General features: G+C 40.4%; 1 protein-coding gene across 2 annotated transcripts in view; it reads right to left on the minus strand.

Moving 5' to 3' along the window:
* The window catches only part of WWC3 (WWC family member 3), a 98,319-nt gene extending 72,890 nt beyond the window's left edge, over positions 1-25,429 (minus strand). The window contains exon 1 of one of the 2 annotated variants that reach the window (XM_018084244.2): positions 25,317-25,429. The gene's annotated coding sequence lies outside the window, so the exon portion shown is untranslated. The remainder of the gene's footprint in view (positions 1-25,316) is intronic. The other variant, XM_018084245.2, reaches the window with a different exon arrangement.
* Positions 25,430-25,997: the final 568 nt, after the last annotated feature.

A 25,997-nucleotide genomic window follows, 5' to 3' on the forward strand; every position in this document is an offset into this window, starting at 1 on the left:
TTCAGCCTCCTTTTCCCCAGGCTGAACACAAGTGCCTTTAGCTGCTCCTCATATGGCTTCCCCTCAAGGCCCTTCACCATCTTCCTTGCCCTCCTTTGGACACTCTCTAACAGCTTAATACCTTTCTTATATTGTGGTGCCCAAACCTGCACACAATATTCAGGTGAGGCTGTCCCAGTGCAGAGCAGAGCAGGACAATCCCCTCCCTCGACCGGCTGGTGATGCTTTGCCTGATGCCCTCCAGGACTCGGTTGGCCCTCCTGGCTGCCAGGGCACTGCTGACTCATATTCAACTTGCTGTCAAACAGGACCCCCAGGTCCCTTTCCATGGCACTGCTTTCCTCATATCATTCCCCTTCTGTACAAACAGCCAACTATATTAATATAATGTTAATATAGGTGTTGTGGAGAATATTCTTTAAAACATGCACTTAAACTCTTACAACTGCTTCCACACTCCAGGTCAACATCCTTGTCTGACAGTAATTTTCAAGCTTTTAGGGAAACTTAGTCCAGCCTCTTTTTTCCCAATATTTAAGTATCCTACTATTATTATCATTCCCCAAACACACTTGCTTCCTATAGTCCTCCTTAATGCTGACCTTGCAAACTAATGCAGTATTCTCTCCACCCAATATTTGTAATTTAGAACTATATCCCAAAGACAGACAGTTTTACAGATTTATGTTCATCTGAAATTTTTAAGAGGTTAAAGTTATGAAGCTTGATGCTGTTACTTCTATGGTTGCCAGTAGTTGTGCAATATATCATATTTAAGCTTCGAGCTGGACCAATAAAGTACTTCCAAGTAAGTAACACAAGGAATTACTCATAACTTCACTGTCATGAATTTGCTTATATATAAGAATATAAAATACTTTGTGAAAAAATCCAGAGAAATCCAGACAGATAATGTAATTTAATGAACTATAATAATGCAGTATGGAAAAAAATCCTAAGAGAACCTGCTCAAATCCAACATAAAAAAGTACTTAGAATTATCAGAAAAATTAATTTTTGTTATAAGAAAATAAATCAGAGTGAGACAATACAAGCAATGTTGAGGGTTATTTTACAGTATAAAATTTCATATATACCAAAAAATCAGAAATTAAAAACCAGACAACAGGAGATTAAGCACAATTCTAGAATACACACTGTGCTATCAAACCTATGGTGACCTTAATCTGAACATAACTGAACATCAAGTACCACAGCAGTGAAAATCAGATTAAATTTATAGTAACATACCAAAGAGACTTCAACAGTAGATGGCCTCCTCTTCTTTCTCCCCAACCTCCCATGACAGAGAAGGTTAAAAATAGGGGCTTCCGTTTCCTTAGATTATTTCACTTTAGGCTTTTCTAGAGCACTGAAATTAGCTACTTTGCCAGCTTCCTACATTTGTGTTAGAAAAGGAGTGTTAAAAACACACATTTACAGCAACTCAGGAAACTGACTTCTGTGGTTTGTGTTATTATTATCACTTCTAAATGACAACTCTCTCTAGAAGTTGTAGGTTTCTCTTCTGAAGTTTCCCTCTGGATATTGCTCACCCAAAGGCCCCTTGCACCACATAGTAACATATTTTGGGAGTAAGCTGTACTGGCATATTTTTCTATATTTATGCATTCCTTTGCAGTTAGTAAACACAGATATTTTCAGTGCACAGTGTTCAATTCCCCACATCCAAAAGCAGCCCCAGTACTAGGAAGGAGAGCTTAAGAGCCATAGAAATACAGCTTCAGCTCCCTCTCTCCTAGCCCTGAGCCTTTGAGGAAGTCAGAGCCAAAGGAAGCCTCTAACTTCCACCATGGCAGCACAGAGCAGCCCCAGCTGTCCAGGTCCATATTTTAAGGTCAGAAGGTCACTGTTATCCTCTAATTGACCTCCTGCATAATACAAGCTACAAAACTGTAGCTGACACTTCTTGCATCCAGCCCAACATCTCATGGGCAACCTAGACCATATGTCTGTTTATATTGAAAATATGTATGTTGCAGAATAAGCATCTGAACTCTTTATCTGGAAGCACTGCATATCAACATACAAAAAGCAGCACATATCTAAACTCTGATGTAGTATGACGTTGTACCACCTACACATGACTACAGTGCAGTGCCGTCCATTCATTAGAAAGTCTGGTATGCTTCGTTAGGCATTCCCTCATTTTTTGATTGCTTTTTATTCTGCTAGAGTGAAGTCACCCTGCCTGAAGTTCTCCCTCCTGAGGGTGTTACTCCTTCCAATCTCTTGTGAGACCTTCAATTAAAACAGTTCTGCCATTTGAAATGATGAAGCACAGGAAAAATGCTGTTCTGTCCCTCCCCACCCCCCGCTTCAAGTTTTACAATAGTCTAGATAATCTCAGCACTGCTAACCACAGGACCTGAATTTTTTAGGCATCCTACTGTCCCCAAAGAAAATCATTCAAGTTTGGTGAAGGTACAAGAGAGTGGAAGAGGGCAATATTGTTGCACAATGCTCAACATAACTCTGTGAAGTCGGAAGCCCCGGTCTTTGGAGATTTAATCTCCACTGAACATGTGCCAGCTTCTCAGGACCTCTCCTGGCTACACAGCCACCCAACCCCAGTGTTCCAGGACATCCAAAAGGATTGCTCCAGCAAGAAGCAGCTCCAGAAAAATAATTCCAGTACAACCCTACTCCTTCCAGGAAAAGAGACTAGGAAGTCAGTTTCTCCTTCCAGTCTGAAGGAGAAAGCATCTGAACCCTGTTAGCTTCTGAACACCAGGAAAAGAAGGAAGCGGGTACATGGTGACACACAAGGATGGAGAGCATGGGAACCAGGTGCTGGAAGAAGAGAAGGTGGCAATCAGAAAACAATGAATGATCCAGGGAGGCATAGACAGAGAAGGAGGATAAGCATAGGGAGATGGACTAACAGGAGAGCTGGAGCAAAGGGACTGGTCAGCAGTGGTGTGAACTGGCCACAGTCTAACCAGCTGATATGGAAAGGAAAGACTACCCTCTACACCCCTCAGCTCTGAGACTGAACATGGCTCTAGCCTCCCCTGTGCTCTCCACCCCAACTACACCATAAATCCCACCTGTAGTTTTGTTAGAAAGCTGGATTAACAGCTTGGTACCATCAAACTGGAGAGATCCCTGCTGCCTTCCAATGTGTCCCTCTCTGCTGCTCTGAACTGCACAATCCCATCACTTCATAGCACTCACCTGACACGCTTCTGACACTCATCTAATCATACAGTAAAGTAGCAGTGGGTATGCTTCAACTCACCAGAACTACAAAAAAGGAATGGGGAAGGAGGAAAGAAGCAATGGGGGGGGGAAGGGTTACTGAACTAAATCAGTTTATTTTGCTATCAGATGAGAAAAAAAGGCAATATAGAAGAGGTGGGTGGTGAGCAAGACCTCCTACTATTCGTAACAAGCTATTAATCCAACTTGCAGTATACTACTGATATGCTAAGCCTAACTCTGGGGTTAGGGGGAAAGAAGAACAAAAAAAAAAACCCACCCAAATAAAATCAGAACAGCCACATAAAGACAGTTTCAAGATAATGACAATGCAGACCTGAATTCTGGCATTTTAAATACAACATCTGGTCTAAGTTTGGCTATGCAATGTTAATAAACATGAAAAAAACATACAGATGCATGACAAAAGCATCTCAGTTAGGAAGAGAACATTGAGGCACCAGGATCCATATCTTAAAGAGCCTTCTAAAGTTTGGGGGAAGAATAAAGCCTATTTTAAAAGTTTCTGAGAAACTCAAGTACATAGCAAATGAAAACCTAAAACCTCAAAAGTACCTTTGAATATTCACTGCTAGGCAATGGTACTGTTGCCCCTAGGAATAATGTCCAATATGAACACTTCCTTAAGTGCTCACAAAAGCACACATAACAACATAGGAAATGGACATGGACAGCATGTTGGGAAACCAACTAATTAATCCCTTTATCTGTTAAGACTGTAAAAAAAAGAAAAAAAACCACAAACCAAAACAAAACCACCACACACCCAACCAACACACTCTGGGAGCTGCATAGGAAATAACTAGATTTCATGAAGGAAATTAACTACTCATGCACGTGTAATGATTGATTGACCAAACAACCATTAAAAGAAAAGAATGCAAAGGGAGAGAGCCACTGTGTTTTGAGTCATATCCTCAACTATATGCCCACTAAAAGCTATTGTTCCATAGTAACTGCAATTAAAATCTCAGCTTCTCTTCTTTTTCTCATATAGGTTTATCTTTAATGCAGAGAGCACTCACTCTCATGCATCATCAAAACCCATAAAGACATTAGAAATGCAGACTAAATGAACTGCAGGAAATTCAAGGTAGAAAAACATTTGCATTCCCACAAGGCCTGTCTGACACTGAGTAACAAGCAGGTTGGACAGATGAATTCAGAAGAGAAGTGGACTTTATATCTGATATATTAAGAAAATTACCTGCCCACAGAAATTATGCAAAATCTTGTCAGAGATGTTCCCTGCATTTCACAGCCTTCTGTGTTGCTAGCAGAGGAAGCATCTAAAGTTTTAGTTTCTTTAACTCCAATGCATCTACTTTCTTCAAAACTACTTATATCCAAGACCTAGCCATCAATGGGCCCTCCTCAGTCTCTGAAGTGAGGATGGTAGGCAGAACTGTCTCCTGGACTTAGAAGCTCTTCAGGAAAATTTTAGACAGGTGGTAAACTTTTCCCAACAATACCAGGTATTTCCAATAACTAAAAGATCTACTGATTCAATCTCTGAGTAGCTTAAAAGAGAAAAATCCCCACAGTTTTCACAAGTGTTGTAAGCCTGCTTGCTTAGCTGGGCTGATGAGCAATACTTCAGGAAATCCAGTAAAAGGAGCACATGATGCAAACTGAACTGTGACTGCTATTCCAGACAGTAAATGCCTAATGTGCTGAAAACTTTGTGACTTAAGTCTGTTTAAGAGAGCAGAACTTCAAAACTTACCACCAGCAACTCAAAGGCTATTAGGAAACCCAAGGGAACTGAAAGGGAAACTATGGCGCACAGGAAGGCAGGACAGAGTACAAGCATGACAGGAAAATCCCAGAAAAATGTGGTAATGACTCTTTACATACTCTGCTCCACACAATTTCATGTATCATTTTCTAAAAACCTTTTACTATTATCTATTAAGCAAGAAGAAAGCCTCTCCAGATAGCTGTGGAAAAACAAACAAGAGCTCTCCCCTCTTACCTCCCCCATCCTGTACTTATGCCACAACTGAACAACTAATTTGAAGAGATTTTCTCACCATTTCTTAGACCACTGCTGCCAGGAAAGCCAGTCTGCTGCCGCCACCCTTCATCCAGCTTCCTTCTGCAGGTCTTACTTCCCTATAAGTGAACCCAGATGCTCACATACATAGCCTCTCTGCTCTTCTCAGCATGAAATCCACAGGATTCTTAATCACAGGATTTGGTTTTCTGATTTCATGCTGCCGCAGTGTAACAACAAGGACTTACTAAAGATGGAAGCTATGAGAAGACCAGAGGTCTTCAGTCCATCTCTTCCCTACTCTTCATCATAGTTGAAAGTCTAATCCTAAATTTTTAACGTCATTGAGAAATTAACTTCCTTGACAATTTTGCCCTCGATTTCTAATTAGAATACAATGAAGATACCTCCAATTAAATAAATTATTATCATATTGCATTAAATCTGTTCCTCCCCCATCCAATTAATGAGGTGTTTTAATGACCATTCAGCAGCACTGCTTTTCAGTTTATCTGATTATCTTTAATTGCTTTTCAAAATAGCCTTCTAAGCCACGGAACCTCACTGCACACTCAGTTAAGCTCTGTTGCTGGGCTACCTTTTAATGGAAGCCTGGATTTTACAGATATGGCTGGTCTAGACCCTCCTTCCCTCTGGCCATATACTGAGCAATGCATCTTACAATGACTTAACGCTTCCAATTCCTGCAAAAGTTAGTTTTATGGTGACGATTACTTTTCCCTAACTCTTCTCAACAAAGAAGCAGTAATAAATACACTGATTTAAAGACACCAGTTAAGTTTCAAGTGGAATGCTGATTTGGGGAAGAATATCGATCCCACCCACCCCCCAAAAACCAAAGCCTAAGCTCTCTAAATAGAGCAATATGCAAGGCAGTATATCAACTAACCAAGACATCTCTGAATCACACTGCTTTCTGAGGCAGCACTACAGCAATGCTAAGGGCAGACACCCATGGATGCAAACACATTTCTACTGATTGAATAATCTGTATTTCTCAAAATTCCAGTAAACACATAAAAGGGGCACTTTCCTTCTTTGTAGAAAATGAGTGCTGACAGAAGCAGGGGATGGGATCATCGCTGTTGCCATAATATAAATCCAGAACATTTAGAAGGGTAACATACAATTTATTGACAGCTGAGTCAAAACAATGTAACAATTTACATGATCTAAGAACAGTATAAAAGTAAACAAAAATGTTTATGGACTCTATCAATTTTACAAAGGAAAACAAAGTACACAAATGCCATTTTTAATAGTAGCTTGTCCAACAAATGGTTTAATTTAACAGGGATTAAAGATATTGTAAGCATGGACAAATTCTTCTGGCAACTTTTACCATCCATCAAACTTCAATGTTGAGAAGAAATAAGAAATCATTGTCTTCAAAGATCCAACATTAATTTTATTTTTATTCTTGCTTCCTTTAAAAATAGCTGTGAAAATGAACTCACCTTGCCCTCAGTAAAACAGCTCACCCTCATGTATTTTTTACAATTAAGCCCTGCACATTGTTCCATTGTTTTGAACCTACATTCCTTTGATCTTCAATTTCCAAAACAAGGGAACTACAAAAGCATTCTCAAACACACCTTCCAGATCAGGCAAGCGCTTTCCCATGCACAAACATATTAATGGCACAGATTACTCTGTTCCCTTACTGCCAATTACAAGCTTTCATAAGTGTAAATTTTGACTGTACACAACATACAGCTATCCAAACAATGACAAAAATGCTTTCTTAGTACTGTCTCCATTTTTCTTTCCTGGAAGCACACGAATGCCTTCTCACAGCACTGGGAGCAACCTAAGCCCTCCAGAGCTGAGGGCAGCCTGTTCCAATACAAGCATGGCCAGCTCCAGCAGCGTGTCTGTGAACACCATGCCAACGTCACCAAGCTGTGTCACCAGGGTCCCCCAGCTCCTTTCAGCCTGCAGGAGTGGGAAGATTCAACTTAGCCTTCCAAGCAGCTATTGTGATGGGATTATATGGAAATCTTCCTGAAGTCATGGCTTTATTTCAAAGATCGTTGCTTAAGATAACTGTACTGTACAGAAAATGCTGTACTACTGCAAACCAACAGGTAAAAACACTGTCAATCTATGTAACTAACACTGGTGATACATCCTATGATAATAGAGGTTTTATGCATAATTTATAAATACAACCCTAAGAGAAATAACCAGTGCCTGCAACTCACACAAAAAGAACATTAACTGATCTCTGTAAAGAAAGTTACATTAAAGTTACTGTAAATTCATAAATTATTTACCCCACACAAACACTTCTAGATTTGTCTAAACAGGATGTTTCCAGCAGACTCAAAGCTGCTTTGCCCTGGCTCCTGTGAGTACAGCTTCCAGCTACTTCGGTGTGGCACGGTGCTCCATCTAATATAACCTACCCTACACAGGGCTTGTCAGCTCAGGTTCAGTGATGAATTAACCACAGCCACCTGGCTCACGACCAGCTCAAAGCATGAGCCGAATTTGCAACATAGCATTTAGACACAACTGAGAGCATTTCATAATGAAATTGCTTACTCACCTTATTCACCTCACTTACTTCATCTAGTGGAATAAACTACTCACCCGTGCTGCTACCCGAAAGGCATTCCTACAGAAGATCGGGGGCCCTGTTTATTCACATCCAAACTTACTGAGTTTTTCCAGGTAGAAAAATCTGTGCTTAGCGAAGGTCAAGACCAAAGTGAACGATTTTTGCTGACAGTGAAACCAATGGCACCCACTGCCCCTGACAGTATTTCACACAACATATCTCTGAGACTTAAGAACAAAAACTGACTGCTAACAGCTCTAGGAGGTGCACTAACAGCAGGTATCTCACTGATAAACCTTCTGTGGGACTCTGGATCTCTGGTCAAGATTCTATTTTTTGTTCATGCTTACAGAAAACCAAACCTAAAAAGCACAGGCAACTCACCCATCCAATGCTTTGTTTCATTTGTGGGCGAATACTGCATCCATTGCACACACACTACAGAACAACTGTAGTCCAAGCCTGTACCACAGCATCTGGCACATTAATCTCAAAATGTATCTCTATCATGTAGTAGGCAAAAGCACCACTGGATTTTTAGGAACTGGCTTCTTGTTCAAACAAAACTGGCTACTAGAAGCTAGCAGATAACAGAGGCACTAAAAAAAAATGCAAAAAACCAAGGGCTCATAGTCCCATTTCCCATAAAAATATGGATATGTGATTTTTATTAGTAACAATATTAATTAATATACCTAAGTCTATTTGGGTTTTGTTCTATTGATGAGCTTTAAACTTTAGGGAAACCCCCTAGATAATTCCATTACCTGTGAAAGTTTATGAAAGTAGGAGGCCTCACAGAAAGTGAGAGATGCATGTTCACATCTACTCAGTATTAGAAAATCTGTTCAGGAACAAGTGAATGCAAATACCCCAAACACAAGGCAAAAGACATCCAGCAGAACTTTCACCTTCCCAGACACCGAAGTCAAACAGCTGTAAGACCCAAACCCACAGGTAACCAGGCTTCATTAGTTCTGCTACTGACAGAAATACCTGATTTCTATAAATGATAACACTTTCCACATAACATCTACTGAGAGCTTCTTCAGCACATCAAACTCTGTACCCTGCAAGGCATCTCCCTCCCCTACCCTAGACAAGCTACCCAAATATTTTCCCTTCCAAATGTTATTTTCTTTAAAAATACATTAAATATTTCCTTTAAAAATCCACAGCTAGTCCTATTTATGTGACTATTTGCTGGGTGGAACAAAGTTAGATGCTAAGCTGGAAATACCATAACAGCTGAGTATTTTAACTGGCAACACCCTTGTAATGACATGCCTGTGTGTCATATCAGCTAGAGACTCCACAACCTTACAAATCTGACATCTCCCAGCTTGAAAATTAATTTAGCAGGTTTAACAGAATTTCACATGCACATGTTCACAGACATTCTTGCATTAAAAATACTCGAGTATTGTATAAAAGTATATATTGATGAGTTTTGATACTTGTGAGTAATAACTTCAGTAGCCAACTCAGGCAGGTCAATACACCATCCCTCCAAAACTGAATAAAACTTTTGTGCCCCACCATAAGATAAATTATGATATCGTATTTTTTCTGTAAAATAAAAACCCAAAGTGGAGGTCATATATTACTTTTAACACTGAAATTTTATCTCTTTCCAGATAAAAATCAATAGCCTTATTACCTGTACTGTTCCATCAATATAGATGTGCACTATTTACATAGATTAGCAGTGTTATACAAGGAACCTGCCCTAATTAAACATAAACTGTATAATAAGGATGCTGCAATTCCTTGTACATCCAACACTGCTGGGCTTGGGAGATTTTTTTTCCCCAAAACTTTGAAAGCAAACATATCGCGATATATACAAAGACTATACTAAACTTTCCTTACCACAGGCACCAGATGTACCAAGAAAAAGCAGATTCATTCCCAATGCATTTCCTGATAATTTGTTGCTTGATATTTTAAAACTTCAACTTTGCTGAGGTTTATTTTGTTGCATTTTAAAAATGTAACAAAGCAGGGGAGAGGGCAGAACTGAGGTAAGGCTGGATTCAGTAATTCAGTAGATACTGGCAGTCTTGACTAAATATATTTCTCCTGATTAAAAGCGACCCACCCATGAGAATCAGAAACAGAAATCTGGAGATGTGCCAGTTCATACAATAACTGTGTTTATTTGTTTTAATAAATATTTAAGAAACATGACTTGTGGTATTTGATACAACTGAGCCCGTGGTTAAAAGGCCTCTCTCCATGACATAAGCAAATACAGCCTATCCTCTTTATTTGTCTGACTTCTTTTCGACATTCAAGGCTAATCTAGTTTTAAGTCAGGAAAGACTGCGGTCTATCATTTTAAACAAACCATTGTAGTAAAACGTGAACAGGAAATTCCTAACTACACTGTTCAAAGAACAATGATTAGAAAAACAACGCAAGCTCACGAAGTACAAGAAGGGCAGTCTGGGTGGAAAATTAAATATATATATATAAAAGAGTCAAATGCACAAATACAGTCACCTAGCTCATTTTTCCTTCCCCCCACGAGCCCTCAGTCCCCATCTCATCCTCCCCACCGAGGCCAGGGGTCCTTCAGACCTTGCCAAGGGAGAAATCTTTGGATCCAAAGGGGGAAGAGTGCAGTATATACAGCTCTGTCTGATACCTTGGAAATATCCGGCCAGCGGGAGTTAGCGCAGACATGCCATTCATTCCACAACATATAAATGCCCTCTTTAGAGCCTCATCCAAGCAGCAGTTTCATTTGGATTTTGAAGCACAGGTCTGCCTTGTTTTTCAATAAGCTGCAAGCTATTTTTGCCATGAAAAAAAATCCCAACATTTTAAAAGTGTGCCTGCCTAGCATACACAGAGTATATAAAATGAGCAAAACGTGAAGTCGAGGAAAATATCCTGTATTAGCACTTTATTCATAACACAGATTTCCCTCTCCTAAAAAACAACAAACCCCCAAACATTTAAACACCTCAAACGCCAACAAAATTCATATATTTTAAATTCTACTAGGTGTAGTACCTTAAAATGTTCAAAAATTCTTTAAATAAAGTGCTCTCACAACTATTTCAAAATCATTCTTGTAAAAGTCTGGGCAACTGACCACCTTCGCTAATGGGGAGGAAAAAAATGTATTCCTAATTTGAGAAAGAAAGCAGAGTAAAGGGGAACTAATTCACTTTTAACATCATGTACTAACACTACATTAAGAGCCTGTTCATCTCTATAACATCTCAGGAATTTTTTTTTCTTTACAAGAAAACTAAAAATATCTGGATACAGGTATTAGCATGAAAATCTTCATCCACTTCAAAATAAGCTTCTGAGCACACACATAAAAAGGCCTAAGACAGAAAAATGAACATATGATCTCAAAAGACTTGCATTTTAAAGAACGCTATTCATGGACTGGAGAGTGGGAAGAAAATTTCCATAATCAGGACACTATCCATAGTTTTGGGGTGTTCCTAGCAGAACCAGTGTTTTGGACACAGGGTTATTTATATTTTAAAGAGGACATGAAAGCCTTTTATAAATGTTCCACAGATTCTAAATGTTAAGAATAGAAACTCACGATTGTGATTAAGGTAAAAAATGAACATTATTTTCTTTATCAACTCACTTCAGAAAGAATAAAACAAATAGCTTAAGAACCATGTGGGCAAACAGTCATATGTGCACAACTTCAAAAACTCCAGATGTTCACATACCAAACATAATTACCTCAAAGGAGATATTCCAGCAATTTATTACAGTATGTTTTAATGATAAAATGATGCAGCTGTATTTTAAAATAACAAAACTCTTTAAAAATTCTGAACCCCTTACATGTCAGGCGTTAGAGGGAAAAAAAAAAATCAATATTCCCTTGAAGATACTATTTCCAGAAGAAACAGGTAATAGCCAAAAATATTTGTACAAATCAGAAAACAGACATAGGGAGAAAGTCTTTAACTCAAGGATCCAAATCAGGTCCCATCAATAGTAATGAAAGGATGTTATTGCCTTAGGGCTTTTTGGCAGATATTAAGAGACGGAACAGAGGACACATCTCACTCCTAGCAGGCAGATGTCCAGAGAACAAGATCAGCTACATCATCTGTAACCAAACAGAAGCCCTGAACAGGCACGGACAGATCTCCAAGATTACTCCCAGGAGTAATTTCCCTAACAGGATACTCTGGTACACGAGAATTCATTCTACATATGAGTCATTTGATATTTCAGTGGGAGAAGTTTGCACAAATGGAATACTTTCCATAATCACTGGAGTTTTATTTAGCCTATTTCCAGAATACTGCGACAAATTTTATGAACATTGGTTTTAAAAAGATATTCATATATATCTTCCTCCACATTAATCACCTGCTGCTTTGCCTTTTATTAAGTCATAGAAAGACACCCTACAACCTGGCTTAGCTTCAAAACAGGTTTACATCTAAGCTCAGTGAAACATTCAAACAATTTTTTTTTAGATGTCCTTCTGGGAAACACATGACTTTTTTTTTATAGACATATGACACTCCTAGAGAGGAAAAAGTTGGGATATAAAAATTTGTGCCAAAATTCGCACAAGCTGTTTCTGAAAATTTATTAAGAATTAAGAAAGTTGATAATTCCATAAAACACCCTCGAATCCCTAAGAACTCAGTACCAGGAGTAAGGAGGTTCTGAGTGACATTCACAGCCAATGACAAGAAACACTACTATGCCTTTTCTAAAAAAAAACAAAACAAAACAAAACAACAAAAACCCACCGCAAATTTTCCACAGATCACTTCCCACAAACATTTCTCAACTCCAGCCTTCCAGATGCAAAATCAGAATAATGTTTACTAACAGTAACATTGAGACTACAGCTGTAAACAAATATTGTAGATTTTAAGTTGCCTGAAATTTCAGGCAATTAAATGACAGAACATTCACATACTCCTTCCTACACATTTGTGTTTGGACACTTGCTCGTGGACTAAAAGGGCTCTTTGCTCCAAAAGCCTTCTATCATGTTTAATTGAAGAAATTTGTAACACTTCACCAAAACTTCATAGAAGTGCATACACAAAACCACTAAAAAAGACAACTAGGAATTTGCAAAGCAGTTTATTTTACAGTAAGAAAAATAATTCCTGGAACTGGAAATACAGTCTCTTCATTGCACCATCAATCCATCAGAATCCAAGAGTCGGCCTGATCATAGATATCTTGACATTTTACTCCAAAAAATAGGCTAAAGGGAAAGATTTGCTTAAAACCAAAAGTTAAAGGGATTTCTTGGGAAATCCCATTAAAAAAAAAAATCCAATCAACCCATACAGAACACAAAAAATACCAACCTACCACTTTAACTCTGCTTAACACAATATGCAGGGTTCAACACTTACTTTTTTCCCTCAACAACATGATCATCTTCCTGAATAGAAGACATGAACTAACACACTTCAAGAATAGTAATCATGCTTCACACAGCAGATCAGTTCCAAGGAACTTAGCTGAAACTAGCCACTCACTAAGATCAAAGAAAATGCTTCTGAAATTCAGTATATTACAGGGTGTTATGAGAAATCAAGGAGTTGTTTACCTGAAGTAGTACAGGAGACCCAATACTCAAAGAATTATTAAACACAAAGAGCATGTAAGCAAGAATGAATACAAGCCCAAGGATCTCTCATTCCATCTCTGTGCTCCCCTTGACTAGGGCAAACCACTTAAGAAATCACTTATTTCTTGAACTCCCATATACATTGTAGCTACTTTGTAGTAACGCAGGTAACTGGAGGGTCACCTCTTTCTGAAGTCCTGGCTATAAACAAGTACATTAAAATATTGGACCATGCATGAAGTTGCAGTTTCCAAGGGTTGAGAACTGTGTGAAATCAAGAAGTTTTCACAACAAATATTCCTCTTTATGATGACATTTACTCCCAAAGTTCCCCTAGAACCAACACAAAATTACGGCTAACCAGTCCAGAAGCAAAATGCAGTTGATCCAAAAATATCTCACCATTTCTAATTAAAATGCTTTTTCTTTCCATTTGGGGAAAATGATTTTTTTAAAACCTTTGTGAAACAGAGATTTAGTTAAAATGACATCTTCCACCATACAGGAAAGACAGAAGCATCAAAATCCAACTGTAATTAAGAAGTAGGATACAATGGATTTTCAAGTACTTCTAAAAGAAAAATTCATCATCTGAAGCATTATCAAATGAAGACACTGGAAGCTCACAGGTGTAGGTGTATTGAGGCAAAAGATAAGACAACTCGAACCAACACAAAGTACTGTACACTTTTTTTGTCAATCAGTACACTGCATACAGTTGAAAACAAGCACACAAATAGGCAATATGAATATCCATGTTCTTTAACTGAATTTTGACAAATTACCTATTGCACTTCCATTCATATGCATTTCCAATTAATTTATTTTTTTTATTATAAAAAGGAGAAGTCAATTATGCTTTCTCTACCTCATAACAGATGATCATCAAGTTAACTTGCACCAACCATCAATTACAGTGTTAGAGACCACTTAGATGCTACTAAAACTGGCCTATGATCCAAAAGCCATCATAGTCATAAAATCAATTTTTCTTGGGTTTTGTGGTTAACTTATTCTGAAGTTTGGGGTTCAGGGATTTTTACCTACATGCCTTTTCATATCTTTAATACTGTAAGTCTTAGTCTTATCCAAAAGATGTAACCTGGGGGAAGCAGAAAACACACAAGGGTTTAAACAGTAATTTCCAAACACATGCACTTCTCCATCTACTAACTATCCCTACACTGCAAAAAGAAAGGAAAAAAAAAAGGTAGTTTACTTTTTATTCTGTAATTCTCTTTTAAGCACTCATGGAATTGCTGTTCAAGTCAAGTAACTTTGGACAGTATCCACCTTTGAGAAGTGTGTCACAATTTGTTTATGTTATTGAATTAGATAATTATGCAGTACTTCAGCTGCCTTCCCAAACATGGATAGGTCACTCTTTCTAAGAAAGCATTATGCATTAAGTTTTTTTAAAAGTCTTATTTTTAGCTGTTTAAACTGCAATCCAACAGTAAATAAATCTATTTTGTAATATTATGCATTTTCAGCTTTGATATCAAATTTTGCATTTTGCCATAAAGAATCCTAAGCACTCTGTGTGCGAAAGAGCTTCACCCTAAGTACAATATAAATCAAAATAGTTTCAACAAGATTCTCCATAGATTATTTAATCTTGAAAAATAACTCTTTCAGAACTCTATGAAAGATAGTCTTTGATTCTGTTTTGGTTCAAGGGTGTTGATATCACTGTACTTTATTTTTGTCCCGCTGCCAATTAAATATACTGAAATAAAAAAGTCATTGAAAACAAAAATAAAAAACCTAGTTGCTTTAGGTTTTGATATGTACTAATTCAGCCCTTGATGGCAATCAGCTCCTTCAGCCAAAGAGCTAACAGTACAGCACAGAACTGCCTCCATCCTGCAAACCACGGAGAGACCACCAAGCTCATCACTGGACATATGATCCTTTCCTACTCCAGCCAACACCCACAAAAAGGCTGAGAAACAAACTGAGAAATATTCCATCTTATTTGATCATACAACATATATCTAGAGGAAGCCTTGCTGGGAGGGTGGCTGTATTAAATGGTTGACTCAAACGATTCAATAGGCAATTAAAAAGTGACAGATCATGTCTTGTACACTCTCACTGTGTTAAATCCAAATTAATTTTCCTATCTGGAACAGAATCAAGAAGAGATCAAGACCCCTGTAGCACAGCAGAGCAAAGCCTATACCCCCATTACCTTGCTATTAATGACTAGTTAAGAACTGAGAGATTTATATCCCCAAATAGGCTTGGGGTTGGTGTCAAGGCAAAAAACTACACTGGAGTCCCCGTTCCTCTCCATAAGCAGAGACAAAAAACTTGTTCATTTAATTCAAATATTACAACCTTCTCCTCTGTGACCTGGCAATTTCCACTTGAACCCGTTCAGCTCCCTTAAAAAACTGCCCAGATGCACTGTAGTGATCCTTTAATGAGTTCTAGCTCCAAACACTGGTGACAAAACCACCTTGCAAGTCACCCCAATATCTGTTCAGTGGTTTTTGTTATTACCTTGACATGCCTTTTCATGCTCCATCCTTCTCCAGTCACGCCCTACACTGGACACCCAACTGAGATCTTCCTTGGAGGTGCTCCACTACCAAGATCCTCCCCACATCTAGCTGACCTTACAGTCACTTCCCTTTCACACACACACCAAGGTACCACACTGCTGATATCCTCCCCAGACACCCATCTGGTCCTAGATCTAATTCCCTCACACATCAACTTTACTCCCTGCCAGCAAAGGCAAGACTCACCACTGACTTCATCAAATCTTTCAGGAATGTTTCCAAGTTGGTAATGATATCACAAGCTCAGTCCCCAAATCCGTTCTGTAGCTCTCTCATCTCTTAATAGCCACTTCAGTGCTGCTACTCGACTGAAAAACTGACTCTGACACCTATTTTTCTTCTGTTGACTTTAAATATCCATCTTACACCTGAAAAGTGAATCCTTCCTTTTTAAACATAACTTGAAGCGTGTTTAGAAATGTGTTGTTTTACTATGGGAGTATTTTAAAAATCAGTAGTCAAAAACTGCTATTCACAAAGAGGATTTACTCAAAGAAGGTTTTAAATTGACTCATCACTTTTGCCTAATCCAATTCCTTATTGAATCAAACTTAATTGACATAAACCACTTAAATACCCATCTGCCCTGAAGGTTAAGTCAGCTTAGGGAACCAAACCAGATGAAAACTACCCTTCCCCCCAGAAAAAGATACAAATACTGCATAGGGTTGGGGAATTTCCTAATTTTTCTTACTGTAGGGTCAGATAAGCAATGGTACCAGTGCAAGAGGGGTGAGACTATGTGGCTGGCAGGGAGGACACTGCTGGTTTTGGCAGCAGAGAACTATTAGCTCAGGAGTGCTGTATTGCCAAACCTTGCTGAGCGTGCTCACTGCCTTGCCACAGCCGGCAGAGAGGGAAGGTAGGAAAAGTACCTAGAGCATGTTTTCTTTAGCTCACTTCTTTCAGAAACAAGCTGAAGATTACTTAAAAGCTGCAATACTGGCTGGCTTTGCTGGTGAATGTGAACTGTCACATCTGCAGCAGATAAGATATTCAGGAAGTTCTATTTTTAACTGTAGGCAGAAAAAGTATTAATTTTACTTTGCTTCCACAAAATATCAACAAAATACTTCTGTTTGGCCTCACATACAACTTTACAAAGCTCTACCTTCCAGCAAACAACACAAAATTATAAGCCAACATTACATTTAACAGGCACCTCTAAGAAGCTTGTTAACAGGACTTTGCTATAGATAAGTTTCTAATTTTTTTTATTGCCTACAAGTCATTTGTTCTTATGTTTATACAGTGTTGTCACTATATTTACATTTGCTAAAACCATGAAACTTATCTCTCAAACTAAACTTATCACCAGAATCCAAGCCTAAATAGGAATTTTTGGTCCGGATAATAGAACTTAAATCCCAGCCCTAGCCTTGTGACATTTCAAATCTTGCATTCTCACATGTACAGACTGTAGATCCTAAAAAGCAGACACTTCCCTCCCCATACCCTTCAGAAGACATGATAATGCAAATACCCAATTTGAACAATGCCTGGTGCTGTTTAATGACAATAAATATCAAGCACTGACAAGATCTAGCAGATCACAGTTTCTCAGTTTGCAAGATCCAATGCATATGTGAGAGCCAGTACCATGTCACAGAACCCTTCAAGAAACCCTTCATAACATGTGCCATCGTGCTGCTCCACACTGAAATCACGAGTGCTCAGTTAGTCCTTTCTAGCATGCACACAAATACAATAGGGCAGGTGTCTTCATTCTGTATCTAACTGCTGCAAACAATTCCATTAAGAGGTAAAAACTACATGCACACACACAAACAAAAAACCCTTCACCTTTAACAAAATGTTAAGCTTCTTAACAGTGGTTTTTTGTTAATCAGGTTTCAGTGGCTCAATAGATGTTTTGATGCTTTAGCACACATGCATTAGGTCTTGCAGTTTTGTGCTACATAAGCCAGATTTTCAAAGGATATGTATTTTAACTAGAAAAAACCAATTACATAAACCATAAATCACTATTATTGTACTATAAGGAAAACCTTTCACCCTTAGGAAGAAACAGTGGATGCTTCCCACCTCTACTTTCCAAGACACTAAAAAACTATTAAAACCATTTTTAATGCCCAATGACTGGAAATGTAGCACTCATTTATAGCAATGCTGAATTACAAGAAAACACAAATGCTCACTTCATACAGGCATTGTTTTTTCCCAAGAAACATAAGAAATTAAAAGTTACTTTTTTAAAACATTTAAATCAGAGAGGTGAGCTCAAGAGGGGAGGGGAGGGAAAGTAGTAATTTAGAAGTATTCACCATGAATCAGTTGATTAACACTTACATGTAATCAGAATCTACCAATCAAAATCATACCTAATACCAACTAACATTAACTCTAGGACACTTGCATCTTCATTCATTTTTAATCATGAACATTTTCATGGGGTTCACTCATAATATAAATTTAAATATCTGTCTGAAGACCTACTGGACAGGATGAAAAAAAAATGAGTGCATCTCCCCCATGAAAGGCAGAGAAGTAGATTTATCATGGCACATATGTATATGAAGCTTTCAAAACAAAATGTCAGCTACAGCACGCCTTTAAAAATATTACTGAATTATTCTGAACAAGAACTGAAGTACAAATATGTGCAGATTGCTCAGAGAGGCTCGGGGCACTGCAGCCCTTTCCCAACACCATATGCTGCAGCATGTATTCCCAGTCACATGCCAGGAGAGCAGTCGCACAGCTGCACAGCTTTCCCATCCACGCTGTGGCTGCATCCAGGCTTGACATTTGCACAGAAAATTCAAAACATCTGGATCTCAAGTATTACTTTATATGCAATGCTTTTAATATAAATTCTATCAAGTCCAGCGTATTTACTGCAAACTTGAGGTAATGAAGTGGTATAACTGCAGTGACCCAGATGCCTCAAGTGATGAGGATAAATAGGATTCCTTCCTGGGTGCCTCAAGAGAAACAACCAAACAGAGCAGCTCTCCACTTTCTAATTGGCTGCTCTGCCAATCTTTATAAGATATACTTAGCTACATATATATATTATATACAGGTCAAATGATATATCATGCAATGGAGGCATTAAAAATTGATGGTCGCAAACAACGGGACTGCAAGTGATAGCCAACTTAAATTGGGGGAAAAATTGAATTAGGTAATTTCATCTAGAAAGCTAAAGGAGTGGAAAAACTACTCTGACATTTAATATCTCTTACTATTAAAGCCATATTATATTTCTGGTTTCAACTTCTGACTATCAGATACTATTATAAATCTACTAAAGAAGAGTTCTGAAGTCTCAGGTACCATCTCTTTTTTATGAACAGTACTCAAACCACTTCTTAAACACCTCTTCAACTGAATAAATCCAGCTCTTTTGCTCTCATGGGAGAGCATATTTTTCAGATCTATACTCATTCAGCAATTTTTTTTCCCTTTGCAAGCTTCTTCATCTCTTGCAAGTCTGGTACTAACAGCCTGGAAAGCCAATTTACAAAATCACAATCAAATTAGTATTTCAACAGTTGTGCTCCCCTTCAAACATTTTCAAAGCATCACTTCCAAAAGTACATCTCTGTACCCTGTAGGTTACATTTTATGTTTTACATTAAAAACCTGCATCATAATCAAATACAGCATGTGATTTAAATCTGTCTAGTCATCATAACATTTTCAGAGGGAAGATTAAAATAATGATCAACAGTTGCTTTGTTTTCTTCCCATTCCACAAATGTCATTAGCTCAAAACAAAACTATGAGTTGACAGAGTTGATAATCAAAATACAACAAATAGAAAGTAGACAAAAAAGGTCTGAAAGCATACACAAACTTTAAGAAAACTTTCAAAAACGGCAGTAGTACTTACTACACTGTTGCCTTCATCTTTCGGATACTTTGGAATAGAAGTATTTGAATTCTAATAATGAATGTCACTAATTTCAACTCAGTGTGGGGGCTTAAGGCAAGCCCAGAAAAATGCTATTTGTGAAGAAAAAAATTAATGCTTCTTCTGATTGTCTTTGGATTGCCAAGTACTGGGAACTGGACAGATAAATTCCAACCCTCCAGGAGATATTCTCTTGCCTTGTGATATGGTTTGAAGCTGGCTCCCTGCCAAGTCTCCAAACCTTACCACAAGAAGTCCCCCCCCGCCCCCAAAACCTCAGGAAGAAGAGGGAGAAAAAAAAACAAAGAAGAAAACCCAAAACGAGAGAGAGACAGCTAAAGTGATATATATAAATATATATAAATATATTTACACTTATGTTACAGTTATATACAATTGAAATATATACAATTTCACAAGGGAAAGGGAAGGGGGAAGGGAAAAGGAACAAAACCAAAATAAAATATATATGTATCCCGATTAGTAGCCAAATCTAACAACTAAAAGAGTTAGCAAAGAAATATCTCACTACTCTCCTTGGGACAACCGAGAGTCGCTCTGGAACGATCTCCCAAGGTCGGCAAGGCCCGACCAGGCCTCGCTCCCCAGCACGGCAGACTCAACAGCAGGGAACCTGCACCTCCAAGTCGCCAGAAGGAAAGAGAGTGAAGGCCTCTCCTCCTTTCTTCTTATAGCCTGGCTTATGTAAAAATCGTAGGGAATACTGGGTAAATCTGGGCCCTTCCTTGGTTACAAACTGGTCACCAAGGAAGGCCTAGGCCAAACTACCATACCTTGACAAAGAGGACACTGATTTTCTAACCTTATCCCGTGGTGGCATGTCAAAAGATCCTTTGCCTCACTAGAGAGAGGCCCATTTCCCAATTTGGGCAAAAAAATTCAGAAGCAATTCTCATCACTTCACAGTTCTACCAGCTGCCCTCAGAATTGCTCCTCTCCATGCATCAAATAAGGCAAGAAAATATATGAGAATATAGTGTCTCCCTAAAAATACTCTCTTAATACAAAACAAGCAGTAGTTAAGTGACTAAGTGTGGAATTTTCTAGATTTCAATATCTGACATAAATATGCTCTTTATTCAAGCTTCCAGCTTGCAATTTCTTACTCCTTTAAAAAGCCAAAGTGGGGAAAGAGAAATCATATTACACAGCATCACACCAGCACATGCACTTGAACACCTTGTTTGCCATTTGCTATAACAGAGCAAACAACAGTAGTAATGGACTGTCTTTGTCCTACTCAACAGGAAAAGTTGCAAATCGGTTAATACAGATATTTGCTAAAATCAAATAAATTATGAGAATAAGGAGTCCTGAAATAGTCCAGCAAAAAGCAGCTGGCACTTCCGGACTTTTCTGCCCATTACTCACTTGACATTTCTACTCTGCATCCCTAATAACAGATATCTACCTCTAGTGACTTTCCCAAGCTGATTCCTTGTTTCAAGCCCATTAGCCTTTCCTGCTTATTTCCAATCTTTACCATTCTGACTTTTCAACAATCTCCTTGTCCAGCACATCTTTCACTTCTTGACCTCCATTCTCATATCTCACATATAGTTCTTATACTTTACTTTCCAACCATCTTTCCTTCTTCACCTAGACTTCGCATGCTGCCCCTTATGCATATTTTATCACTCTGAAGATTCCTCAGCCAAACTCAGCGTTCCTTCTTTTCCCTCAGGGTTCCCTGTACAGCCAAGAAAAGAGCTGACACCCTCACACCCTGAACCTTCACCAGACCGGTTCTTCCTTACCTGTTTTTCCCTGCCCTACTGGTTTGCAGTCCAGTTCCCCTACTTTTTTCTTCCCAGGCTTCAGGTGCCATCCTCCTTCTCCCTACCCCCAGCTCCTGATTACTTTGCTTACAAAACCTACCAAAATTTCCCCCTTCTTCTGTCAAATTCCAGGGCCAATCCCATTTCATCCTATACTCCTTGTTCCAACCCACTGTTCAACAAGGCCAAGCTTTTTCTCCCGTGCTCAAATTATTCAGCTTTTAGGCCTCAGAATTAAGATGCTAATGAGGACACAGGACAGAAAAGCTCCAATTACCATACCAGTAGTCCAGCTTGGAGGAAGTTTCTGCAAATGCATCTGCTACAACCTAGGTCTTTACCCAGCCCATAGTGATTTTTTAATTGCTCCCAAACTGGTCCAAATAGATGATTTCTCTATGCAAAAACACTTCTACACCTTAGAAGTCTAAAATCCTCACTCCAAAACAACATGATTTAAATCTTTAAAAAAACAAGACAAGTCTCATTAAGAAGTTGAAGGAAACACTCCCTCTCCCCTAGACTTGTTCCAATAAAACAACACTGTATTTTAGCTGAAGTTTCTCCACAGAGCAAATCTAGCAAGACTCACCAGCTTGGAAAGCTTCTGCCACACTCCAAGAATTTTGGCTAAGCTCTAATCACTTGAAAACAGAGTCTTGTAACAAACAGCAAGAGTAATAAGATCCTTGGTGCCACAAGGATCATCAATATCAACCACAAACATAGTCAGTGTCATTTACAATCTCCAGTTATTGACCGGAATCTCAATGTAGCAAGTACTGTGCAAACACAAGATAAAAAGGCAGTTCGCTGCCTTAAAAAACTTACAATCTATTAAGATAAAAGACAACTACTACCACAAGATGAAAACATGCACTGAAGGGCTCCTATCCAAGACCTACAGGATCTGCCAGACAACTGTCCCCAATCTATTCATTACATACAATCCACACAGAGCAACACAGTATCTTCCCGAACCTAACCACTGATTTGATACTAAAGATCCTTCTCAAATCTGCTCACTTTATCACTCTTCTACCTCTGTTTTCTTACAGAAAACCATAAGGTACCCATTTCCAACTCCTTTATCCCTTCTTACTTCTTATTATTTTGATTGGCCTCCCTTGGCCTCATCATCATCTCTTTCCCAAACTCCAAAATCCTTTATAAAGCACATTTCTCACCTCAACTTCTCCAATTAGCATTTCTTTGTCTTCTTGGCTTCAATGGGAAAACACTGGGGGTGGGGGAAAGAAGGGATTTTTGTGTTGTTTTGTGGGGGGATTTTTAATCAAATAATTACTTCAAATCAAATTCACTAACCAAACTACACAAAAGGCTGAGGAATCTCAGGGGGAATGCTGAAAAGAAAAACAAACTACTGAATGCCAGCTACATGGAAAGAGGAGCCTGTGGGGATGCTTAGAGACTACTGCCCATAGGAAAGCTTGGAGGTGCTGATTCTCAGAGCCCTTGATCAAGTGCAGCAGGGCCCGAGGTCTCACTTCTTAGTCCAATTCCTCCTGGATAGAAACAAAACCACTTGAACACAGAAATGGGGGGCTGAACTCTTGTCACTCCATGCCAAACTCATAACGCTGAGGTACATATGCTATAAGCAGGTTATTCTGCCCTCCACCTAACCATTTTTTGCAAAAATACAGCTTCAGTACCGTTTCACTGCTACTCTTACCTATCTTTCACAAACCTTGGCAGAAAACAACTAACCTGATCCTTTCCTACTTTGCTGCTGCCCACGGGAATCTGAATAGCCTCAATGAAACCCAAAAAGACTGGTCACTTTCCACTATCCAGAACCCAGGAATCTCACTAAAACAACAGTAGCCTATTCCCAACCAGAGATTAACTCTGCAGTCACAGAACTAGCTCCTTGAATTCTGTACTGCAGAACAGATAACATGATAACACACTCATGAAAACATCATGTCTTTTCTATCTGCCCCAATGTAAATCTCTCAATCTCTGCTCTACAGCCTGTTCTTACCCAATGTGAAAAATAAGTCTAAGTTTAAACCTTGGTGTGAAATATTTAGACCAAATTTCAAGCAACATATGGCATTCCAATGATTTCTTCAAAACATGGCGTCCTAATTTTAGTAACACTATTTAAGTCGAACAGTAACTCAATTTTAACACTGTAGTAAATGGCTAAATCTTTTCTGTTACTGCCTGTATGGAAGATATTCTAGAAGACAAAACCTCATACTCTCTGAAATTTAATGGTAAGGATGACATGCAGAGAAGCAACAGACACATAGTGGTGTCATCAGTTACCTTTACAACACAGTTTTAAAAGTAAGCTAACAACGTGTATGTGCATTTTAATGTAGAAAAATGTGCTATATAAAGCACACAAACAAAGATTTAATACCTCAGCAAAAAAAATATGTGCATGCATAAGTACGTCCAAATAATGAGACAAAAGATCTTGATCGGGTAGGTAAACATTTAGGCCATTTAAACAGTTATGTATCGTCGTGCAAGACGACAGGAATCTCGCAAATTACTACAGTCTTTAAACCAGACTCTGCTTAAATGTTTCTGTGGCCTGCTTAACATTCCAGGCATACTTCTGGCAAGGTAGCTCTGGCTGAGGTTCAAACTGTCCTTGTCCAACTTTCACTTACTATAAAAACATTGTTTAATATAGAAAAGTATACACAGAGACATATGTTTCTTATTTCGCAGACACCTAGAATACTGACACTTGTGTTCACTAACTCCGCGTGGAAATTTTTAAGCGAACGCTTTGAAGCGAGGTCGCTTTCACCGGGCAGTACCCGCAACAGAGAGCCCACGCTTCCACCAGATTTCAGCCACGACGCTTAAATACTGCTTATAACGCAATTCTGCTAGGAGCCATAAGACCTGCCCGTATTTATTCACCCTAAACGAGAAGAAAAGGCCTAACTCGGTGTCCCCAGCACCGCCGGGCCGTGCAGACGCTGCCCCGAACACCACGCAGCAGCAGATTTTTGCTGCTAATTTGCAGCAGACCGCGTATTTGTCAAATTAAGTGCAGGAATTTCCCGGTTTGCTTACCTCCACGCAGCGTTATCTTTTATGAGGAGGTAATCTACCAAATTACTCCAGCATGCCTCCAGCCTGCTGCTGCCAATTAGTTCAGCCCGGCTAATAAATCAGGATGGCCAAGCCGCTCGGTTACAGCGGGGCTGCTCCGGTACGCGGCGAGTACAAATACGGGCGGTGTCACTGCTCCTGCTTCCCCATCTCCCCCCGCACTGAGACTGCGCTTGGTCAGAGCACCCACCGCAGGAAGGGAAGCCTCAAGGGTTTTTTTGTTTGGTTGGGTTTTTTCTATATCTAATTTAACATTAAGGCGGGCGGCAAACCCGTCAGCAGCAGTGGTAGGGGCTCTGCCCCTCGGGTCCCTCCACGATGGGCCGGGGAGGGCCAGTGTGGCAAAGCCCCCACCCCGGGCCGCCGTCCCGCCCGCAGGGCGAAGCCTCGGAGCGCCCCGCCGGCAGCGGCACCGGCGGCCCCGCCGCCCACACCCTCCCGGCGGACGGGGGAAGGAAAATGTCGCCGACGGGCCCGGCGCCGGCGCCCAGCGAGGTGAACTGGGCTCGATCCCTCCTCCCCCCGGGATCTCCCTCATACCTGTCTCGGGGGTCGATCCACGAGGTCTGCCGGGTGTTGTGGTCGATGTAGAAGACTCGCCCGTCGAAGTCCCTCGCCTCCTCCCAGCCAGCGGGCAGCGGCAGCTCGGAGCTCTCTCGGCCGCGCTGCCCGCCCGCCGCCGGCCCCCCGCCCTGTCCCGCCGCCTGCTGCTTGCCGCCGCCGCCGCCCGCCGCTCAGCCACGGCATGGCCGCTCCGCTGCCGGGGCCGCCGGCCGGGCCGCCCCGCTCCGGCCGAAACCCGCTGCCCGCCCGCCGCCGGGGCAGCTCCAGTCCCGCCCGGGCCGCGGCCGCCCGCCGCCTCCTTCTCCTCTTCCTCCTCCAGCACTAAACAGGCGGCCCCGCAGGGAGCGGGACTCGGGCGGCTCCGGCTGCGCCGCGCCGAGCCTCATCCTCCCCCGCGCCAGCTCCGCCCAAGCCGGGACCAGCCCCGCCGCGCTTCCTAACCCCGCCGGGACCTGCCCCGCGCCGCCGCGGCTCCCAGCCCCCGATTCCGGCCGAGTGCCCCCCGCCCCGCCGCTCAGCAGCGCCCCGCCGCCGCTCCCGCCCGGCCTGCCCCGGCCATCTTTCCCTCCCTCCGCCCCGCCCGGCCGTTCCCACGCCGGGGCCGCGGAGCCCTCCCGCCCCGGCCCGCTCCCCGGGGCACGGGGGAAGCAGCGGGGC

The sequence above is a fragment of the Manacus vitellinus genome, unplaced genomic scaffold, assembly GCF_001715985.3.
Source record: "Manacus vitellinus isolate BGI_N305 unplaced genomic scaffold, ASM171598v3 scaffold_7_pilon, whole genome shotgun sequence".
Taxonomy (NCBI): domain Eukaryota; kingdom Metazoa; phylum Chordata; class Aves; order Passeriformes; family Pipridae; genus Manacus; species Manacus vitellinus.